Raw genomic sequence first — 19,024 nt, 5'->3', positions numbered from 1 at the left:
ATGTAAGGAACATAGAGTTAATTAGAGAGAAGGGATGCTGCATAGACAGCGGGACGACTTCCTGGCAGTCCAGGGAGAGCCGATCCTGTCGTGGGCTCACAGCCAACTTTTATAACCCCAAAGCAAATAAAATTCCTGCTAGGGGAATGACATTAATTGATTGGTCGGTGTGCCATAAGGCAAAGGGTGTCATTAGATTATAGGCCAGGATCCTATATGTTGAATACCTTCCCTAACATTGGGTCCTGTTATTAGCTAGCCTATGTCAGGAAATATAGTCTAAGTTTGGAAAGATAGGCTAAGTTTGAAAACAATGGTTGCTGGGGGGCTGGCCTAAACCCAGAATTGAGTTCCAAGGCCAAAACTTATCTCCAAATTGTGACTTTGATATAGGGTTCCACAGAGACCACTTTTACAATCAATAACAATAAACAAAGTGTTAGATTTTTATGGTGTCACAGGCCATAGGGCTCAGTGAGTTTTCTCTAGTGTCCATGGGCCTGCGAAGGTTGACCTTCCCCTGCCTGTGGTTTCAAACTTGATGTGCAGTTGGCTTTATCTTTTGATCAGACATGGATCACCTTTCATCTGTAACTCCATGGCTCAGTTAGTTAAGTAAGAAACATGTCCCTCACACTACTGACATATCTTTGGCACAGAAATGAATGTTTACGTGTCCCCTGGCATTGCTGGGCCCAGTCACCACAGACCAAGCACTGAGGATGAGAGTGCCTTCTCCTCTGGGGATGAGGTCCCTGTTTCCCAGTGTTTCTGCTTCCTGCAGGAGCCCCAGCCCCAACACCCAGTATGACACCTCCAGATGAACCCCAGTGCTAGGCCAGAGCACCAGGGGGCCCTGTGGAGTGACCTGCTCCCAACACACTCACATCCAGGGTGTTCCTCAGGGGTTAAAGAGATATATGTGGGTCATTAGTGGCATTCTGGGATGTGTCATCAGTGACTCCTCCAGGAAATTTGTCAACAGGTTTTCTTCCCTGAGTGTTTCCCACATGGTCTTGATCTCCATTAGAGGGATTCTTTCACCAACCATTGGGAAAAGGAAACAAAGAAGGGGCAGCTATCAGCTGTCCATGTTATTGTATGACTGTCATACCTTGCATTTTAATGATGCTCTGTATTTTCCCAGCATTTTTATGAGTGCCATGTTATTATCAGGAAGCCATGCAAAGACCTGGGCAAAGACATCGGTTTGAATACTGATTCTGTTGTGTAATCTTGGGTAAATCATATGACCCTTGGGAGTCTCACTATCTTCATCACTAAAAAGGTTGAATAATATAATTCCCATCCACTATGTAGAATGCAGTGGGTATTAAGTGAGATGATGGACATAATATGCCTAATATGTTGGAAGACTCAACAATGACAAACATTACCTTTGCTACTGCCATCCCACTGTATCTTTTTCAAAGGATCTCTGGAAATTAGGTAGAAGGTGGATCATTATCTTCTTTTTACTGGGAGGAATTTGAAATGCAGGGAATATGTGACTTAGGTGTGGTCACACTTCTTGTTAGAGGTAAAACAACATAGAAGTAGCCTTCCTGATGTTTCTGTGGGGCTCAAGCAGAAGAGACAGGTAAAAGAGGAAGCCAGGAGCTGGGGAATAATTTAGAGTATTTTAAGAGGCTAGAGAAGCAAGGAAGAGTCAAAATAGAAAAGAAACAAACAAAAAACAAACAAACAAAAAAACTCAGAGAGTTCTGCATGCACAGAGACATCCAATATGATGGAAGATGTAAAGAGAGAGAAAGAAATGAAGAGACACATTCACACTGAAATGGAGAGACAGCAGAGAGAAGACACAGAAGCAAAAAAAGGAGAAATGCTGTTCCATAAGACGTCACTTCACTTACATTCGCAGAGGTTGTGCACTGAACCATTCCAAGGAGTGGCATTTTCACATAGGGCATGATGTGGCTGGCACACACAGAGTTGTGTATCCCTGCAGGCCAACCCCCAAACACTTGTTTCTGTGGGAAGGTACTCATCAATGAATGTGAGCTGAGCTCTCAGTCTGTCAGGGAATGATTATATTCCTTCAAACCCTTATGGGTGGAAAAATAAGAGGTCAATAAATCCCCAAAAGCAGAGATGATGCCACTTACAGTCCCCGTACTTACATAAATAGACACTCTGAGAGGTCCACCAGCCCGAGGATCCCAAGCCACTTCATGCTTCTAATTTGGGACCAAGTGCTCAAGAAAAAGTTAGTTTGGAGTATACCGTGATGGCCAAGAGCTCCTAGTTACATAGGCTCTGACATATATTAATAGCACCCTGTGGCCAATAATGGATCAAATAAGAATTATGAACCTCTTGAAAAAATTGTAACCTCCATCAATCTCTGTGGGGAATGGACAATGAAGTTTCTCTGAATACAAATATTTCTACTGCGATGTCTTACTTGGGGTTTCACTACATACCCAAAACTGAACCCCATGGGTTAACTAAGGGGGGAGGGGGGACTCTTGCCAATTTTGATACAAAACACTGCTACAAATGTGATAGAAGTAAATGCTAGGGGCCATGCTTGACATTCGTGATCTCATGTGGTCTTCCAAACAACTTCAAGAGATGTGCTTTGCAGTCCTCAGTTGAAGAGGGTATTACAAGGAGGAATAGAGAGAAAATGGCAAAATGTAGATATGAAGGGCAGCTCACTGACATACAAGTTAACAACTTTAGGTAGAGGGAGAGATGGAATAGACCAGGAGCACTTATGATGCCAAACTGCATCAAAAATCTAGGTTAAAATTGTACTAATATTGCATAGTATCACTATGGGGAGAAATGTGAGGTATGCATCCCCAGCATACTTCAAATCATCCAGCAAACATATATGGAGGACCCTGTGTGCAAAGATCTGGGGTAGATGCTGGTGATTCAAAGTTGAGTAAGACCTAGCAGTTCCTTATCTTCAGGGATCTGGCAGTCTAGGGCAGTCCTCATAAACTCATGACCTAGGTGACAGAGAAATACATGGAAGGGCTGGGCAGGCAGCATGGACAAGGGGCAGGCAGCATCTGAGCTACTAGTGGGGGCAGCTTCTCCTTAGCTCTAACCAGTGGCTGCCATGTTGGAAAGCAGCCTGCTTTGCCAAATTTTCAAGACAAGTCAGAAATCTCTATATTTATGTAAAATCCCCTGGTCTTAAATATTAGCAAATAATTGTTTTCTTCTTCACAAAGTAAGTGTGAGTTGAAATTGAAACACCTATGTGCTGGATTCAGCCTGCAGGCTGTGCAGGTTTTTATTTCTCGTCCAGAGGTGGGAGTAGAGAGTGGAAAGAAAGAGGGTTGAACTTAGGTTTGTCGAATGAATAAGAGACTGAATGCATCTTAACCATGTTAATTTTCCTTCCATGTGTAAAGAAATATCATCAGGGTGCTATCAACCAATGAATTTAATAATGTCCAATTGCTAATGTTGACTTCAAAAATAAATGCACAATGTGAGATTTGTGAGTTAAGTTTTATTTGGAGTGAAATGAGAGCTGCAGCCTGGGAGGAAGCATCTCAGATAGCTCTGAGAAGATGCTTCAAGGAGATGAGGGAAAGAGCCAGGATATATAGGGGTTTTGAAACAATGGTGAGGTAGTCAACAACATCCATTAGAGGAAATTAGATATCTCATGTTAAGGAACGTAGTGCTTTTCTATGTATGAGAAGATGCAAGCTTTGGGCTCATTGAAATCATTCCTTTGCTATGCACCTTAGCTATCTGGGGCCTGTATTTTCACATCCTGAGTTTCTTCAGGGCTAAGCACAGGAAATGACTTGCAGTCTGATGGAAGGTATTCTTTTCAGTGAGAGCCACAATCTTTGGAGACTGTGACATCCCTCGCTTATTGATATGACATGGAATATTCCATTTATAAACATCCCATTCATCACCAAGCATCTGATATAATTCCCCATTAGGATCCATATTTTGAACCATTTTTTTTTTACCAAACCAAACATACAAAGAATCATTTTTAACTTCTTATCAATCAAAGAAGGATGAAAAGACCACTCAGAGCTCCTGCTCAGCCTGAAATAAACAGGCTACCTGTTAAACTGTGAACGCAGCCAAAGTAAAGACAATGGAGTTTCATGGCTGCTTCCAGGATTCCCAGGGCCTGGATGTTCCTCAGTGTGATCTATTCAGTACTGTTCTTGGTAGAGCAATGGGAGGCTGGCCTGATCACCAGGTGGTTGATTGATGGGGTGCTGCATAAATTACTCATTTTGGCACATTGTCAAAATTTGGCTTTGATGATTTGATCCCTCTGGATGGGATTTGACATGACCTAGAAAATGACACAGACAAATACCACTTAGCTCAGCAATTCTACTTATAGGGATTTATCCTAAAGACACACTGGCAAAAATTGAAAAAAAAATATATATGCATAATATATTCACCACAACATTGTTGGTTAAATGAAGATTAGAAGCATAGCTGAAGTGGGCATCTGTGGGGGAGTGTTGAATAAGGCACAGGTCATCTGGATAATTGGGAATAATGGGTTTTGGGGGTAGGCTAGGAATGGCTAAGATCTTCAGGGTACACTGTTTAGTTTTAAAATAGACGGTCCAGAATAGTGCTTATACCTTGCTGCATTTCCATACGCATATATGTCTATTTTTATTGAAGAGAGGAAGAATAAACCAAAAACTAATGAAAATAATAATTTATGGGGGGAGGAACAAAAAAAGAAGTGAGAATTTTCTTGCTTTACAGTTTGAATTTTCAAGCATGTAAATGTGTTACAAAATCAAAAAATATGAAAATAAACACATCTGTCCAAATTAAGAACTAAGACCCATGGGCCTAATTCTATCAAGCTGGTGACATAGACTCACAGAACAAAACATTACTTAAGCAGCTTTAAATGCAAATTTTGACCTACATTCAGAGAGGGATATCTTCTAAGGACAAAGCCAAAGAAACAGAGAAATACACCCTCCTTATGAAACAAAGCCAAACACAAAAAGGCAAAGAAATCTGAAACTATACCCAACACTGTATTGTTTTTGATATTGCTACAGTATTTTGAAAATATTGTAAGCGTGTTACAGGTTAAAGCATAAGGGATCAATGCTAATGTTGTTATGAAGCAAGACCTTCCTTGGAAGGGAGAGAGGAGGCTTAAAAGTATAACCAAAAAGCTTAAGTAAATGCCTGTGGTCTTAAAACTTGAATTGGAAGTATGTTTGCACCATTTAATTATTTTTATTGTTTTATACAAACGCTGTACTTTTTGGCTCTAACAGCTGAAGAGCCTTGAAGCAATGGCAACTTGATAACAGTGACAATTCTGAGTCCTAACTTGTGGCCTCTAGATGCGTTTTCCCACCAGAGGATCCACAGATTCTTGAAGAGATGGCTGATTTCAGGGCTGGACCAAGAAATGCACAAAATAAGACTAGAAATCTTTTTTTTTTCCCTTTAAAGAACTTTTATTGAGATACAGTTAACAGACAATAAACAGCACATATTTAGAGTGTACAATTTGGCATCCCAATCTCCCAATTCATTCTCCCCCCAACCTGTCTCACTTTCCACACTTGGTGTCCATATATTTGTTCTCTACATCTGTGTCTCTATTTCTGCTTTGCATTTCCTCTTTCATAGTTGTTAGCATTTGCTTTATGTATTGAGGGGCTTCTACATGGGGTACATATATATTTATGATTGTTATCTCCTCTTCTTGGATGGATCCCTTGATCTTTATGTAATGTCCTTTCTTGTCTCTTGTAACATTTTTTATTTTAAAGTCTATTTTATCTGATATGAATATTGCTACTCCAGCTTTCTTTTCATTTTCATTTGTATGGAATATCTTTTTCCATCCCCTCACTTTCAGTCTGTATATGTCCCTAGGTCTGAAGTGGGTCTCTTGCAGACAGCATATATATGGGTCTTGCTTTTGTATCCATTCAGCCAGTCTGTGTCTTTTGGTTGGTGCATTGAGTCCATTTACATTCAAGGTAATTATCGATATGTATGTTCCTACTACCATTTTCTTAATTGCTTTGTGTTAGTTTTGTAGGTCCTTTTCTTATCTTATGTTTCCTGCTTAGAGAAGTTCCTATAGCATTTGTTGTAGGGCTGGTTTGGTGGTGCTGAATTCTCTTAGCTGTTCCTTGTCTGTAAAGCTTTTGATTTCTCCATCGAATCTGAGTGAGATCCTTGCTGGGTAGAGGATTCTTGGTTGTAGGTTCTTCCCTTTCACTACTTTAAATATATCATGCCACTCCCTTCTGGCTTGCAGAGTTTCTGCTGAGAAATCAGCTGTTAACATTATGGGAGTTCCCTTGTATGTTATTTGTCATTTTTCCCTTGTTGCTTTTAATAACTTTTCTCTGTCTTTAATTTTTGCCAATTTGACTACTATATGTCTTGGCGTGTTTCTCCGTTGGTTTATCCTGCCTGGGACTCTCTGCATTTCCTGGACTTGGGTAGCTGTTTCCTTTTCCATGTTAGGGAAGTTTTCAACTATAATCTCTTCCAGTATTTTCTTGGGTCCTTTCTCTCTCTCTTCTCCTTCTGAGACCCCTATAATGCGAATGTTGGTGTGTTTAACATTGTCCCAGAGGTCTCTTAGGCTGCCTTCAATCCTTTTAATTCTTTTTTCTTTATTATTTTCTGCATCAGTGATGATCACCATTCTGTCTTCCAGGTCAATTATTTGCCCTTCTTCCTCAGTTAATCTGCTATTGTGTATTTTTCATTTCAGTTATTGTGTTGTATATCTTTGTTTGCTCCTTAATTCTTTTAAGTCTTTGGTTAAATTTTCAATCTTTGCATCCAGTCTTTTTTCAAAGTCCTGGATCATCTTCACCATCATTATTCTGAATTCTATTTCTGGAAGGGTGCCTATGTCCTCTTCATTTAGTTGTTTTTCTGGGGTTTTATCCTGTCCCTTCATCTGGTACAAAGTCCTCTTCTTTTTCATGTTCTCTATCTTTCTGTGGCTGTGGTTTTCAGTTCCACAAGATGAAATACTGCTGATACTGCTTGATACTGCTGTCTACCATCTTGTCAAGACTAGGAATCTTAAAGGACCAAAATCTGAGAGCATTCAAAGAACACTGAGGGCCAAAAAACAGTTTAGGAACCGATATGAAGAGGCCAAAGGTGGGACAAGTATAGCATCAACTCAATTTTATTAAAACAAATTTAACATATGAAAGCCACAATGGAGAATTCCCTAGCGGTGCAGTGGAAAAGTCTCGTTCCCAACCTGGAGCCTGTGTCTGATCTTTGGTTAGAGAATTAGATCCTACATGCAATAACTAACTGTTCACATGCCATGTCCAAAATGCTGGCATGCCACTACAGAAAATCCCCCAGACTGCAAATTGGACCCTGTGAGGCCAAATAAATAAATAGTTTCTAATGCTAATTAATATCCCATTGTAAGTTTCTACCACATTTTCTTTATCCATTCAACTGTTGATGGATCTAAGTTATTTCTCCATCTTGTCTATTGTGAATGATGCTGCAATGTACATGACAGTGATCTCAGAGAGACAGCAGTGAGTGGTCCTGAAGAGAGATCTTATTTTCTTTCCCAGGAATTGAAATGATAGCATGGAGGGAAACCAGAAATTGTAACCAATAAGCCATCCGGGGCTAGAAGCTAGAAGAAAAGTGGCCCTAGCTCTTTCCCCCATTTGAAAGTAAGTATATTTCAAGGAGGCAAAAACTGCAAAAAAAGGTATAAAGTTTATTTTTAGAGACACAACACAAACTATGGGCGAGTACACAGAGAAACTATTTCTTTATGACAGAAGAAAGGCAGAAATACACACCCAGAGATAAAGTGTATAGATGTCCTTTCTAATGAGGAGGAGAGCAGTAAGTCAGAAACTAAGCAGAGATACACACCCAGGGAGGAGTGAGGACATCTTGAACTAGGAGTACAGAAAAGAAGTGATTCAAATTACTTATACAGGAGAGCCCTCCATGGTCTTTTTACCTTTGGCCAATTATCCTATTTCTTCTTTCACAGCTGACTGGTCCTTGGACCCTCCCCAAGATGCAGGCACAACTTTTTCTAATATGAATCCCACAGCAGAGGCCTATAGGTGAACATCCTCACTTATCAGTGGGTGGTGTCCTGTCCCTATTTGATCCCTAAGGAGGCCTTCCTATGCATCGGCAGACAGAGAAGGTTTCCTTGACCTTAAGAGTGGGCACCTTATCTCTTTACTTCAGCAGAGCTCAGCTCCTGCCACGAGCTGTTTCCTTGGAGTATCAGGATGAGGACTAAGCTTAAATTTAAATCCACTTGACAAACACCAACTGTCCAGCCCAGGAGCCCTTCTATCTCCTAGCTCAGCAGGGAAAATATCCCTTCAACATTATGATTTTAATTTTCTGAAATAAATACCCAGAAGTGAGATTGCTGGATCACATAAGAATTCTCTTTTTAACTTTTGAGGACTCTTCATTTTGTTCTCCAGTGGCTACACCATTTTACTTCCCCACCAACAGTGTACAGGGTTCTACATCTTTGTCAAAATTTGTTCCCTTTTGTATTTTGTATTTTTTAAGCTCTTTATTGGAGTGTAATTGCTTTAAACTGTTGTGCCAGTTTTGGCAGTACAACAAAGTGAATCAGCTGTATTTATACCTATATCCCCATATGCCCTCCCTGCCATGACTCCTTCCCACTCTTTCCATCTAACCCCTCTAATTCATCACAAATCATTGAGTTAATCTCCCTATGTATGCAGCCGCTTCCCATGAGCTATCTATTTTACATTTGGTGGAGAATATATGTCAATGGTACACTCTCAAATCATCCCAGCTTCTCCTTCACCCCCCACCCCATGGTGTCCTCAGTGTGTTCTCTGTATCTGTATCTTTATTCTTGCCCTGTCACTGAGTTCATCAGTGCTATATTTTTTTAGATTCCATATATATATATATATATATATATGTTACCATATGATATTTGATTTTTCTCTTGCTGGCTTAATTCACTCTGTATGACAGACTCTAGGTCCATCCACCTCACTACAAATAACTCAATTTCATTCCTTCTTATGGCTAAGTAATATTCCATTGTATGTGTACCACAACTTCTTTATCCAACCACCTATTGATTGAATTTAACTTGCATCCTTGTCCTGCCTATTGCAAATAGTGATGCAATGAATATTGTGGTACATGTATATTTTCGGATTGTGGTTTTCTCAGGGTTTATGCCCATTAGTGGGATTCCTGAGTTCTATTTTTAGTTTTTCAATGAACCTCCACACTGTTTTCCATAGTGGCTGTGCCAATTGGCATTCCCACCCACAGTCCAGCAGTGTTTCCTTTTATCTACATCTCTCCAGCATTTATTGTTTATAGAATTTTTGATGATAGCCGGTCTAACTGGTGTGAGGCTTTAACTTGCATTTCTCTAATGATTAGTGATGGTGAGCATTTTATTCATGTGTTTGTTAACCATCTGCATGTCCTCTTTGGAGACATGTCTATTTAGCCCTTCCTCCCTCTTTTGGATTGGGGTGTTTGCTTTCTTGATATTTAACAGTCTGAGCTGCTTGTATTTTTTGGAGATTGATTGTCCATTGCTTCATTGGCAAATATTTTCTACCATTCTGAGGGCTGTCTTCTGTCTTGTTCATGGTTTCTTTTCCTGTGCAAAAGCTTTTAAGTTTCACTGGCTCCATTTCTTCATTGTTGTTATTATTTCCAGTATTCTAGGAGGTGGGTCAAAAAGGATCCTACTTTGGTTTATGTCATAGAGTGTTCTGCCTATGTTTTCCTCTAAGACCATTTGTTGTTTGATAATGACCATCCTGATGGAAGTGAGATGGTATGTTGTGTGACTTGATTTGCATTTTCCATAAGTGAGGGAGGACATATCCTACTCCCAAATTTACAGATTGGGAAACCAATGTCAACAAATGAACTCATCAAGGTCACATGACTGGTAGATGGCACAGGTGGGATTTAAACCTAGGAAGAAACGTTCCAGGATGTACAGCCCTATCGAGTATGCTGCACTGTCTACACGTCTTAGTAAATGTGCAAACGCGTTGATTTGTAGTCTGAACATTTCTCTCAATATCACATTGGAATGATTTCTCATGACACTAAATATTCTCCTAAAACACAATTTTAAGGCAGTTGATTGCATGATAGCCTATCTATCCTGTGGACACTTTATGTTTAATGGACCTTAGGATGTCATAGACTTCCTCTTTTTTAAGAGACTCTGAGGACTACATTCCTTCTGATGCATGTTTCAAGGTGTTTTTGATCATTGCTTTAGCATAAACATTAGAAGCAGAATGCAGGGCAAGGACAATACATATTTTAAGAAAAATCCATCTCTAAATATATTGTAACAATTTACACTCTTTCAAGAAGAGATCAAGATCTTTTTCCCATTTTTTTTAATACCTTTTCTCTCACTATTGGCTATAAATCACTATGGTATGCAATAGGTAAAAGGTAAAAGTTGAGGACGGGTGGGGGAGGGGGGAACTGTTGCTTTCAAGAACAGACTTTGGTTCTTCCCTGATTGCCCAGTGGTTATGTCTCTGTGCTTCCAAAGCAGGGGTTGGGGTTTAGTCCCTTGTCAGGGAAACGAGATCCCACATGCCTTTTGGTGGGGAGAAAAGAAGTGGATAAATATCAGATTTATGCTCCTGTTGGTAGCACAGGCTACAAATACAGAGCCCGAAGAAAGTGGACTCATTAGTAGACACAGCTGCAGCCCCAGCATTAGGCTCATCTAGGGAAGCAAGGCCAGACTTTTCCTGGTTGTTATTATGGTAGTAAGCCTTCCTGACACAATATGTCTCCTGATATGAATGCAGCAGTGTTTTCTAGTGGAAGCATCTATAAATTCATCCATTCATTTCTACAACATGTGTTTATTGAGGGCCTACTATGTACCTGTCATGAATACTGGGCCCAGAAGATTGGAGGACACTTCCTTTGTCTGTACAATGGGGATGATGCCCTGCAAAGTCTCCTTGGGAGACAGTTAAATGGCATAAGTAATTCACCAGAGCTATTATTCTTACTCTTATTGGTGGTTTCCCACCAACAGAGAAACATTGCTTACAGTTCCATGAAGAGCACTTGACAAGGTGTTTGACAAACTATTCACATGAGTCATCATTAAGCCCAAAACATGGTTTTTACTGTTTAAAAAAATATCAATTCTGCTCTGAACTTTGTTCTCTTTAACAGCTCTGCAACTGGTTCTCTTTCACTCCCCTTGAGCCTATCGTAATCCAGTGTCATCCCAATGGGACCAGGCACATGCAACAGTGGACATATAGCAAATCTACACACACACGGCAACAGCAGGGATTAGGGGTATGCATCTGGGAGGGTGCACCCCTCACCCTATCACAGCCTTTCTCTGACTCCCTGAAGCAGAATTCCTCCTCTTCTGCCCTCTTACCCACATGTCTATTGTTTTTTTTTTCATTTGGCCCTCCCTAATGGGGTTGTCTCTTCATCTGTTTCCATGAAACAGAGGTGGGATCCTAACTGAGCCATCTATCCCTGGGTTCCACCACAGCACATGGCACACAGTAGGTTATCAGGAAATTTGTACTGAATGAAAGATGAGGAAAGAAGTTAGAATGTCCCTTTTGCTGAATGTTATTCTTGCCTGAGTATAGGCTAATACTATGAAATGGGTTGGGGTCTATTTTCCACTTTATTTATTACTTCCTGCTCCTTCTCTCCTGGGGGTCTCCCACCACCTCTGACACTTGCTGTCCCAGCCTAGGCCTCTTCTTAGGGTCTCAGAGTCAGAAGAAGTGATGTTTCCATGACAAATATCCCAAACCATGGCACTCTAACCAAGTGGTTTGGAGATGTGCCCTTCGAGGAAGCTCAGAAATGCTGAAAGCTTTGTGGACCCTGGGTCACCCTTTACAAGAGTGGCATCCTCCCCACAGCCTTGGAGGTGAGTGAAAGTGATATGCTGTGCCCTGGATGGGTGGGGTTGGTACAGGGTTCCACACAACATGTCACTTTGAGAATGGGCCTGGAAAGGACTTTGCAACTATGGGTTTCAGAGAGCTGGTGACTGAGGTGGTGAGGAAAAGGGGAACCTTCCAAGCTAGTAAGGCCTCACCTAGAAACCCCCTGGGCAGATGGATACTATAGAGTCTCTTTTTATTAATCCTTACCATCCCTCTGAATGAGGAGGTGTTGTCATTGATGGGGCTGTCAGAATAATTCTTTTGGCCTAGGACAGCCCCTGCTGCATCCTTTGCAGCTTCCTCTCCTAAGATCCAGTCCTGTGATGTTGGAGGAAACCATCAGTCATGGTGGCCATGGCCATATGACCAAGTAAAGCCAATCATAGTAACCCATACACCTTCAAGGATGGTTGGTTGAAGTCTGGACACATTATCTGAGATGGACCAATTGCAACCCTTCCTGGTAGCCTGATCTTTCCTGAGCTTCTTTCTTTAGGGTTGAGATGTCTTGAGGATACACGTGTAGAATCTGAGGGAAGAAAGCTGTCAGGCTAAGAGAAGCAAAGAAGAGAGAAGGGAAAGAGTGAGAGAGAGATGGAATCAGCTGATGGCCAAGGCCTTTTCTGGCTTATTTTTTTTTATTTTTTATTCTCTTCCCACATCCTAACTTTGACTGTTGCAGTTGTTTTACCTTCCAGTTGTTGCTCCATCTATTTTTTATTTTATTTTATTTTATTTTATTTTAATTTTTTTGGGGTACACCAAGTTCAATCATCTGTTTTTATACACATATCCCCGTATTCCCTCCCTTCCTTGACTCCCCCCCATCAAGCCCCCCCCACCCTCCCCACCCCAGTCATCTAAGGCATCTTTCATCCTCAAGTTGGACTCCCTTTCTTATAAAACAACTTCCCAGGACTATCTATTTTACAGTTGGTAGTATATATATGTCTGTGTTACTCTCTCGCTTCGTCTCAGCTTCCCCTTCACTGCCATACCTCGAGTTCTCCAGTCCATTCTCTGTATCTGCATCCTTGTTCTTGTCACTGAGTTCATCAGTACCATTTTTAGATTCCGTAAATGTGAGTTAGCATACAATATTTGTCCTTCTCTTTCTGACTTACTTCACTCTGTATGACAGATTGTAGTTCTAGCCACCTCATGACATATAGCTCCATCTCATCCCTTTTTATAGCTGAGTAATTTTTTCTAATACATCTGTTTCCTATTCTTATCATATTTTTATATTGCTATTGTTCTGCTGTTCTCCTACTTTTTTTTAATGTTTTTCATTTTCCTGCTGCTCATGGCTTTTGGGATTTTGATTCACAAGCCCAGGGTCAGGTCTGAACTGCTGAGGTGGGAGCTCTGATTCCAAAACATTGTATTAACAGGGAAACCCAGTTCCCATGGAATATTCATCAGATTCAGATCTCCCAGAGGTTCTCACCTCAACACCAAGACCCAGCTATACTCAAGAGCCTACAAACTCCAGTGCTTGAAACCTCAGGCCAAACACCCAATGGGACAGGAAGACAATCCTGCCCATCCAAAGTGGGGGGGAAATGAGACAACAAAAAACTATGCCACAGATGAAGGAACAAGGTAAAAATACACAAGACCAAATAAATGAGGAGGAAATAGGAAAATTGCCTGGAAAAGAACTAAGAGTAATGATAGTAAAGATGATCCAAAATCTCAGTAACAACATAGATGAAATACAATAAACAGTTATAAAGGACTCAGAATAGTTAAAAAGCAAACAAACAGTAAGAGACAACAAAATAACCAAAATTAAAAATACTCTAGATGGAATAAACTGCAGAATAACTGAGGCAGAAGAACGAATAAATGAGTTGGAAGATAGAATGGGAGAAAGAACTGCCAAAGAGCAGGAAAAAGCAAAAAGAATTAAAATAATGGAAGATAGTCTCAGAAACCTTGGTGAAAACATAAAGCACACCAACAATCGAATCGTAGGCATCCCAGAAGCAAAAGGAAAAAAAAAGAAAGTTTCTGAAAAAATATTTCAAGAGATTATAGTGCAAAACATCACCAACAGGAAAAAAAAATAGTTATTCAAGTCCAAGAAGCACAGAAAATCCCATAAAGAATAAACACAAGGGGAAATACACCAAGGTACATATTAATCAAACTAATGAAAATTAAACACACACACACAAATATTAAAAGCAGCAAGAGAAAAGCAACAAACAACATGCAAGGGGAAACACATAAGAATAACAGCTGATCTTTCTGCAGAAACTCTGCAGGTCAGAAGGGAGTGGCAGGATATACTGAAAGTCCTGAAAGAGAAAAACCTACAGCCAAGAATACTCTACCCAGCAAGAATCTCCTTCAGATTTGAGGGAGAAATCAAAAGCTTTCCAGACAAGACAAAGTTAAGAGAATTCAGCACCTCCAAATCAGCCTTACAGCAATTGATAAAGGAAATTTTCTAAGCAGGAAAGGAAAAGACCTACAAAAACAAACCCAAAGCAATTATGAAAATGGTAATAGGAACAAAACCCAAAGCAATTAAGAAAAAAACAAACCCAAAGCAATTAAGAAAATGGTAATAGGAATATACATGTCAATAATCACCTTAAATGTAAATGGATTAAATGCTCCAACCGAAAGACACAGACTAGCTGAATGGATACAAAAACAAGACCCTTACATATGCTGCCTACAAGAAACCAACTTCACATCAAGGGAAACATACAGACTGAAAGTAAGGGGATGGAAAAAGTTATTCCATACAAATGGAAGTCAAAGGAAAACTGGAGTAGCAATACTCATATCAGACAAATTAGACTTTAAAGTAAAGACTATTACAAGAGACAAGGAAGGACACTACATAATGATCAAGGGATCAATCCAAGAAGAACATATAACAATTGTAACTATCTACACACTCAACATAGGAACACCTCAATACATAAAGCAAATGCTAACAGCCATAAAAGTGGATATCGAGAGTAACACAATAATAGTAGGAGACTTGAACACCACATTTACATCAATAGACAGATCATCCAAACAGAAAATAAATAAGCAAAAACAAGCTTTAAATGAAACATTAGATCAACTTGAATTACTTGATATTTATAGGACAGTCCATGCAAAATCTACAGAATACACGTTCTTCTGAAGTGCACACAGAACATTCTCCAGGAGAGATCACTTCTTGGGTCACAAATCAAGCTTCATTAAATTTAAAAAAAATTGAAATTGTATCAAGCATTTTTTGTGACCACAGCACCATGAGACAAGATATCAATTACAGGGAAAAAATGGTAAAAAATACAAATACATGGAGAGTAAAGAATGCCATATTAAATAACCAAGAAATCACTGAAGAAATCAAAGTGGAAGTCAAAAAAAAAAAAAAAAACATAGAAACAAATGGCAATGAGAACACAACAACCCAAAACCTATGGGGCACAGCAAAAACAATTCTAAGAGGGAAGTTTATAGCAATACAGTCCTACCTCAAGAAACAAGAAAAATATTGAAAAAATAAGCTAACCTGACACCTAAAATAATTAGAGAAAGAAGAACAGAAAAGAAAAAAAAAACAAAAAATGAGCAGCGGGAAAGAAATCATAAAGATCAGATCAGCAATAAATGAAAAAGAAATGAAGGAAAAAGTAGCAAAGATCAATAAAACTAAAAGATAGTTCTTTGAGAAGATAATCAAAATTGATAAACATTAGCCAGACTCATCATGAAATAAAAGACACAAATCAGCAGAATTAGAAATGAAAAAGGAGGAGTAAAAACTGATACCACTGAAATACAAAAGATCATGAGAGACTACTACAAGCAACTATATACCAATAAAATGGATAAGCTGGAAGAAATGGATAAATTCTTAGAAAACTACAATCCTCCAACCTTGAACCAAGAAGAAATAGAAAATATGAACAGACCAATCACAAGTACAGAAATTGAGACTGTGATTAAAAATCTCCAAACAAACAAAATCCCAAGGCCAGATGGATTCAATGGTGAATTCTATCAAACATTTAGAGAAGAGCTAACACCTATCCTTCTCAAACTCTTCCAAATTATAGCAGAAGGAGGAACACTCCCAAACTCATCCTATGAGGCCACCATCACCCTGATACCAAATACAGCCAAAGATGCCACAGAAAAAGAAAAATACAGACCAATATCACTGATGAATATAGATAAAAAAATCCTCAACCAAATACTAGCTAACAGAATCCAACAGCACAATGAAAAGATTATACACCATTATCAAGTGGGGTTTATCCCTGGAATGCAAAGATTCTTCAATATATTCAAATCAATCAATGTAGTACATCATATTAACAAAATGAAGGATGAAAACCATCTCAACAGAGGCAGAAAAAGCTTTTGACAGAATTCAACATCCATTTATGATAAAAACTCTTCAGAAAATGCTCATAGAAGGAAATTATCTCAAGACAATAAAAGCCATATATGACAAACCAACAGCCAACATCATTCTAAATGGTAAAAAACTGAAAGCATTCCCTCTAATAATAAGAACAAGACAATGGTGCCCATTCTCACCATTATAATTCAACGTAGTTTTGGAAGTTTTAGCAACAGCAATCACAGAAGAAAATAAAAGGAATCCAAATTGGAAAAAGAAGCAAAATTGTCACTCTTTGCAGATGACATATTATACATAGAAAACTCTAAAGATTCTACCAGGAAACTGCTAGCACTAATCAATGACTTTAGTAAAGTAGCAGGATAAAAAATTAATGCACAGAAATCTCTTGCATTCCTATACACAAATAATGAAAGAGCAGAAAGAGAAATTAAGGAAATACTCCCATTTACCATGGCAACAAAAAGAATAAAATACCTAGGAATAAACCTGCCTAAGGAGGCAAAAGACCTGTATGCAGAAAACTAGAAGACACTGATGAAAGAAATCAAAGATGACACAAACAGATGGAGGGAAATACCATGTTCTTGGATTGGAAAAATCAATATTGTGAAAACGCCTATCCTACTCAAAGCTATTTACAAATTCAGCACAGTCTCTATCAAATTACCAATTGCAGTTTTCACAAAACTAGAACAAGAAATCTTACTATTTGTATGGAAAGACAAAAGACCCCGAATAGTCAAAGAAATCTCGAGAAGGAAAGACAGAGTTGGTGGAATTAGGGTTCCTGACTTCAAACTATACTACGAGGCCACAGTGATCAAAGCAGTTTGGTATTGGCACAAAAATAGAAAGGTAAGTGAAGGGAACAGAATAGAGAACATGGAGGTAATCCCACACACATATGGGCACCTTATCTTTGACAAAGGAGGCAAGAATATACAATGGAAAAAAGACAGCCTCTTCAGTAAGTGGTGCTGGGAAAATTGGAGAGCTACATATTAAAGAATGAAATTAGAACACTTCCTAACACCATACACAAAAATAAACTCAAAATGTATTAAAGACCTGAATAAATGTCAGGCAGTATAAAACTCCTAGAGGAAAACTTAGGCAGAACTATCTATGACATACATCAAAGCAAGTTCCTTTTTGACACACCTCATAGAATAATAGATATAAAATCAAGAATATACAAATGGGACCTAATGAAACTTAAAAGCTTTTGCACAGTGAAAGAAACCATAAACAAGACAAGAAGACAACCCTCAGAATGGGAGAAAATACTTGCCAATGAAGCAACTGACAAAGGATTAATCTCCAATCTATACAAGCAGCTCATGCAGCTTAATACCAAAGAAGCAAATAAACCAATCCAGAAATGGGCAGAAGACTAGATAGACATTTCTCCGAAGAAGACATGCAGATGGCCAACAAACACATGAAAAGATGCTCAATATCACTAATCATTAGAGAATTGCAAGTCAAAGCCACAATGAGGTATCACCTCACACTGGTCAGAATGGCCAGCATCAAAAAATCTAGAAAGAACAAATGTTGGAGACCATGTGGAGAGAAGAGGACTCTCCTGCACTTTTGGTAGGAATGTAAGCTGGCACAGCAACTATGGAAAACAGTTCAGAGGTTCCTTAAAAAACTAAAAATTGAACTACCATATGATCCAGTAATACCACTATTGGGCATATTTCCAGAGAAATTCACAATGCAAAAAGAAACATGTGCCATAATGTTCATTGCAGCACTGCTTACATTAGCCAGAACATGGAAGCAACCTAAATGCCCATCAACAGATGAATGGATAAAGAAGATGTGGCACATATATACAGTGGAATATTACTCAACCATAAAAAGGAACAAAATTGAACTCTATGTAATGAGGTGGATAGACCTAGCGACTGTCATAGAGAGTGAAGTAAGTCAGAAAGAGAAAAACAAATACCGTATGCTAACTCATATATATGGAATCTAAAAGAATGTTACTGATGAACACAGTGACAGGGCAAGAATAAAGATGCAGATGTAGAGGATGGACTTGAGGACCCAGGGCGGGGAGTGGGGGAAAAAGGGAAGCTGGGACGAAGTTAGAAAGTAGCATACACATAGATACACTACCAAATGTAAAATAGATAGCTGGTGGGAAGTTGCTGTATAACAAAGAGAGATCAAGTGGATGATGGATGATGCTTCAGAAGGCCAGGACAAAGAGGGTGGGAAGGAGTCACAGGAGGAAGAGGATATGGGGATATATGTGCAAGTACAACTGATTCACTTTGGTGTACCTCAGAAACTGGTACAAGTGTGTAAAGCAATTAGATTGCAATAAAAACTTAAAAAAATAAAAAAAAAGCACCAGCTGAGGGGTTCTGTTTTCCTGGGTCCATTCACTGACATGTTTGCATCTGCTCTGGTCCCTGTGTCCCAGATCCACAGTATTCTTCCAAGAAGTCTCCTCTTTTCTTGAAGTCAGTTGGAGATGTGCTCCTCACACATGTGGCTCAGAGGTTGTTCTAGATCCTGCCCAATTAGGATGCAGCTCCCCCATGCAAACAGTCACACATTCTATTAGCACCATTGGGAATGGAATTGATTATTCTACTGAGAATAGGGCTTTTCAGAGCACCAAAGTCCA

The sequence above is a fragment of the Hippopotamus amphibius genome, chromosome 3, assembly GCF_030028045.1.
Source record: "Hippopotamus amphibius kiboko isolate mHipAmp2 chromosome 3, mHipAmp2.hap2, whole genome shotgun sequence".
Taxonomy (NCBI): Eukaryota; Metazoa; Chordata; class Mammalia; order Artiodactyla; family Hippopotamidae; genus Hippopotamus; species Hippopotamus amphibius.
This window is presented reverse-complemented; position numbering follows the sequence as displayed.